Genomic DNA, 6,000 nt, shown 5'->3' with positions numbered 1-6,000 from the left:
GGACCCATTTTAGTGCGCTGTGGTGGCGCAATTGGCACATAGACTGCACACCCAAATATGCGTAAATGTGAGACATTAGGCTCATACCCAATCACCATCTGGGATGCAGAAAAAGGTTGGGTGGCAGTGGGCCTTAGACGAATAAGCACAGCTGCATGTAATATTGCATAGCCCCAAGCAGAAATAGGGAGATTGGTGCGCATAACCAATGCCCTAGCAACCATTTGAAGTCTTTTAATGGCAGCTTCTGCGAGACCATTTTGGGTATGTACATGAGGGACAGGGTGTTCAACCTCGATCCCAATGGACATGCAATAATCATCAAAAGTTTTTGATGTAAACTCCCCAGCATTGTCAAGACGAATTGACTTAATAGGATGATCAGGGTGGTGAGCCCTTAACTTAATGATTTGTGCTAGGAGTTTAGCAAATGCAGCATTTCTTGTGGATAAGAGCACGACATGTGACCAACGTGTCGATGCATCAACCAACACCATAAAATATCTAAATGGTCCGCAAGTTGGATGGATAGGTCCACAGATATCACCTTGTATTCTTTGCAAGAATGGTATATTTTCTTTAATGTCTTTTGCATAGGATGGTCTCGATCCTACTTTTGCTAAAGAGCAAGCTTTGCAAAACGAATGATATGCTTTAGAAGTAATTCTTTGAACCTCTTTTTGGTTCGTATTCCTTTTTGTTTTAAAGAATGGATATCCGTGTGAAGTTTTTAATATACGGATCATCATATCACGACCTGGGTGTCCCAAACGGTCGTGCCAAAGCCTGTATGTGTCGGAATCCCATAAATTTTCATTCATGACATGGTTGGATTCAATGACTCTAATAGTGGTTGCGTACAATCCACTAGAGCGACACATGAGTTTCTCTAATACTCGTGTATTTCCGTAGTTATTAGAGGTGATGTAATGGAACTCTTGTCCATTCTCACAATGTGTTTTCACATGAAAATCATTGGCTCTTATATCTTTAAAACTTAATAGGGTTCTTCCAGCCCTTGGAGCATATAAAGCTTCGGCGACATTAATATTTGTGCCATTCGGCAATAGAAATTGAGCTGGTCCACGACCATGAATCAATTGAGATGGTCCTGCCATCGTGGTCACTGAAGATTGACTAGGCGTCATCCATAAGAATAATTGCCTATGTCGTAATATAGTATGTGTGGTGCCACTATCTAGAAGGCATTCCAATTCTCCCGAAGACATACTGAAAAAATAAAGTTCGGAATATTAACATATGTCAATGACATTGATAATGCGATACTTTATTAATAGGGAAAATAGTCAATGATTACATCAAAGTTTCCAAAGTTTATTCCAATATAAAATCAAACTTTATACAAATTGTAATTGCTCAATCCGTTTGGTAATTTCAATAAAATATGACCAGGTAAGTATAGAGATGTTGGTGGAGCGAGGCTCGCTTAAGTACCATGATCTCAAATACTTGCCTAGACATCATACTTCATTGAGTACGCCACATAAGAAAGAGTCAATACAATTGTTATTTGACTAAGGCACATTTGCCGTTTTATTGGAAAATAGAAAAGACTATTTTAATCAAAGTCTGCGGCATCCTCGTGCTCTTCATTTTCAGCTTTGAAGTCTTTTATGGTGAGAATAACATCTTCACCATCATCTTCTTCAGCAAGGTGAGCTTCTTGCTCCCTCATTTCCCTGTACTCCTTGTAGCGTGCAGCTAGTTGTGTACTTGCTTGGCATTGCTTAAACCAATGCTCGATTGATCCACACCTATGACACACGTCATTGTAGTTGACTTTCTTTATTTGAGGTGCACGTTGTGGATATTCCCTAGGCGGGTTGTTGCTGCTACTTCCACGGCGTATTATGCGACCTCCACGGCCCACAGTGTTACGGCCCATGGTGTTGTTATATTCTCCTCTCCCACGTGTGGATTTGCCACCACGTGTGCCCACTCCAAAGTTGCGGTTTCCTTCCTTATTGGGGCGGTTGTATGGACCCATGCGTCCGTCATGTCCCTTGTTAGGGTATACATGCCCCTTATTAGTAGGGTACCGCTCCTTGCGCTCTTTCTTGGGTGCATTATAATTCGCCTCACGAAGGCTTTTGGTTCCTACGGGCCTTGAATTATAATTCTTTACAAGGATATTGTCGTGCTTCTCATCTACCGACAAAATATTGATAAGCTCATTGAACTTCGTAAGTCGTCCAGCATTATATTCAGTGCGATATTGCTTTGATAGTATAATTGCTGCGACGGGGAAGGTGGAGAGAGTCTTCTCAATTAGCTTTTCTTCTGTGAGAGGTTTTTCACAGAACTTCAGCATGGCACTTAGCCGAAGAGCTTCTGAATTGTATTCAGCAACAGACTTGAAGTCGGAGAAGCGTAAATTGTTCCATTGAACCTTCAAGTCAGGGAGGAGGGAATCTTGGATATTATCAAAGCGCTCTTCTAGCGCTACCCATAGGTCCCTTGCATCTTTGATGGACATATACTCCAATCTGAGTGCTTTGTCCATATGGCGTCGCATCAAGATAATTGCTTGTGCATGTTTTATGGGTGTTCGTTGGAACACAAGGCCTGCATTTGGTGCCTGGATTATGGGCAATATCCCTTTTGATGTGAGATGGTTTTCAACGTCGGTTTTCCAACTATGGTAATCCGAACCAGTTGAGTCAAGGATTTGAAAATCGAGTCTAGGTTCATTCGACATCCTTGAAATATAAGAAGAAAAAGATGTATTAGTTTCGGAGTTTAAAACTTCCACGAAAAACTAAAATAATAAGATTTCCGAGCTATGCTACTAAGAAATCAATTTCCAAGAATATTTGGATTAGACCGAAACAATGATGTTTAATAGGGTCATAAATCGATGCTTGCGGACGCTCTTAGTCCGAATATTATGAACACTCTTAGTTCATTGACTACGAACACTCTTAGTTCGTTTAGCGTGAATTTCTATAATTCCGCCTTTTAATTGTAAGTTCCCAAAAAGAAAAAGGAGGAGAAAAATAAATAAAATCTCAAAAGCGGGAACTTTTAGTAAATAATACCTTGAAATAGTGTTGTCGGAAACGACCGAAAAAGTTTCCCAAAAGTCGCCGGAAAAGTGTCGGAAAGTTGCCGGAATGGCAGGTGGCTCGGCAGCTGCTGTGCAGGGTCTCGGCAGCTGCTGCGCAGCGTCTCGGCAGCTGCTGCGTAGGGACTCGGCAGGAGGTGCTGCTTGCTTTTTGAGGGAATAGTTGAGGTCCCAAAACAACTCCGATGAGGCTGAAATTTGGAGGTCAGATAGAAGAGACAGAGATGAACAACTTTGATGAAGGAAGGATTTTGATCTGAGATCCCTATCAAGATGTTTCGGGGCGTGCAAGCAGGCTGATCTGCACAGGAACCAGCATGCTGAACAACTCCCACTTCAAATGATGTACAGGTCTCAAAACCACTCCAATAAGGCTGTAATTTGGAGGTCCAATAGAAAAGACAGAGACGAACAACTTTGATGAAGGAAGGATTTTGATCTGAGGTCCTGATCAAGATGTTTCGGGGCGTGCAAAAGGACTGATCTGCACAGGAACGAGCGCAGGGGCAGCGCACGGTATGGCTAGCAAGGGCTAGGAGCTCGTGCTGATAACGTGTTTAAGGACAATGTAAATTTAACAGAGAGAGAGAGAGAGAGAGAGAACAGAGATTCAAGTGTGTCTTTCATTTCATTCAAAGGAGGTATTTATAGGGATACATTTTGAAGTAATTAATGATACAACTTGATGGCATCTTCAATTGTAGCCTCATCTTGTGGCTTCTTCATTTGCAGCTGCACATTGTGGTTGTGATGATGATGATTGCCACACTTGTTCCCCATTGGCATAAAGCTTGACTCATAAGTCACTATACCTAAAATACCTATCTTATACATGACATAGACATTTTATACTATGAACAATACAACATGTTTCATATATACTACAACATTTTCTGGTTAATCATTGTGTTTCCATGGATCATTCTTGTGTGTCAAACTGAAATCCAAGTACATGATTATGAAGTTGCATGTTCATAAATAGGTTAATAATGCCAGTTCACACCAATATTAATACCAACAAACAAAACAATTGGAATGGCTACGGCAGTACGCTGACAAGGGTGAGATATCCTTCAATTGTGATCGTTGACTCCAATATAACGTAATTTTGCTTCTCTTTTTGATTAATTCTGAACCGTTTGTCACTTTGGAAGTGATGATGTTTTCTGTATAGGCTGTTTGAAGAAACTAAATATATTGTTTTCTTTTTGTTTGAGGTGCTAGGCTCAATGGGTATTTTTGTTTTTGTCCCTCAATTCATAGCTCACTGAAATCAGCTATCGGTGATTTGTCCATCGAATAATTGATATGATGTGTTCCTTTCGATATCCTGCACATCACTGATTGAATGTTTTATTATTCACCATGTCTCCCAGCATCTTTCAAATTCATTTGCCTCGTACTAGTACTAAATCTTTCTTTTATTGTAGAACAATGACAAATATCTCACTGCAGCGACTGGCTTTCTATAGGTTATCTAACAGTTACCATTGTGGGGAAATAGTCAGCGCGTAAACCATGTAAACTTGCCAAGACATGCAGTTGGATCTAGCTCAAGTTAATTGGAGTGTAGGGATACAGACACAAGTAGAATAGGTAGGGGTTCATCACCTCCAATGTAACCACAAATAAATGACTCCATATATGATATCTTTTTATATATAATGATAGTGACGGTACATACATATACATAAGCTGGATCCTTTTAAATTTATATTCTAGACATCATTCTTGATGGAGGAGCTGTATCCATCGAGATCATCATAATACTTCAACCAAAGCATGACACCTCCATATTTAGCTGAATTTTTGATAGCCGGAAGGACTTGTGAGTTGAGATCAGCCGCAGGAATAAATCCACTACCAGCAGCTTGAGGTGCAGCAGGAAGTCCTAAGAAAATCTTATGTGCAGGAATGGCAGAAGTCCATTGCTTCCAACCATCTTCGAGATTTGAAATATTGCCAGAAGTGTACTGGCAAGGAGGGTTGTTGTAGAATTGTACCCAAACAAAGTCGAAGAGGCCTGTGTTGAGTGCATTTAACATAAGCATCAGGAAAGGGACATTGTGGAGCAGCAGTCAAGTATACTTTCTTGCCCTTCTTACTGTACCGGGAAAGGTACCTTGCGAGGTCATCCCAATATTGATCAGTCCCCTCCTTCAATGTCAAAGTCAACTCCATCCAAAACAGCATCTCCCAACGGCCTTGAAGAGGAATGTCCTCCCAAGAAGTTGTTCCACAAGTAAGTAGCAACTTGGCGGGCATTGTCGGATGAAGCCAAAGAGTAGCTCCCTGCAGCTCCTCCTATGGAGAGTATGACCTTAATGCCTTTGGCCTGGCATGACTTGATCTCGGGGCTCAACTTGGTGTATTCATTGGTGGACGGGTCACAGTGACCGGCGAGGTTTATGCTAGGGGTTTGGCCATTACCAAATGATGACAGGAAAGCTATATTTACGAATTTGTAGTTCCCTGAAGCACATGTTTCCGCTAATGTGCCTTCATTCCCATTCTGGCCCCAATATACAGCAATTCCACCTGCATTGGATCCAACAGCCAGAAATAGTAGCAATACTGTTACTGAAAATATAGACTTGGAAGCCATCTAACGCAAGCTTTTGTTGAATTGTTTGTGAGAAATGTTGTCTATGCTCAATGATGAGGATATGAAGCATGAAAGTTGCGGATTCTTTTATAGAGGAAGAGGCCTTAGTAATTGCCATAGCGTATTGTGCTAATGTTCATAAATTGAACCGTGGCATTACAGTCACGTAGGTTTTCTTTGTTATTTTCTGTTTGGCTTCACCTTACACACCTGAATTAATAAGGAGTACACTGCCTATATGCAGTTGTCCACAAGTACCCAAATCCATTTGCAACCGAAGGAAGTTGATCAGTAACTAAATTATATGAAA

The 6,000-nt window shown here is 41.0% G+C and overlaps 1 pseudogene; it reads right to left on the bottom strand.

The window, feature by feature from the left end:
- Positions 1-4,750: 4,750 nt before the first annotated feature.
- LOC112189154 lies at positions 4,751-5,690 on the bottom strand (annotated as a pseudogene).
- Between the last annotated feature and the right edge of the window lie 310 nt (positions 5,691-6,000).

The sequence above is a fragment of the Rosa chinensis genome, chromosome 2, assembly GCF_002994745.2.
Source record: "Rosa chinensis cultivar Old Blush chromosome 2, RchiOBHm-V2, whole genome shotgun sequence".
Classification (NCBI taxonomy): domain Eukaryota; kingdom Viridiplantae; phylum Streptophyta; class Magnoliopsida; order Rosales; family Rosaceae; genus Rosa; species Rosa chinensis.
This window is presented reverse-complemented; position numbering and strand designations above follow the sequence as displayed.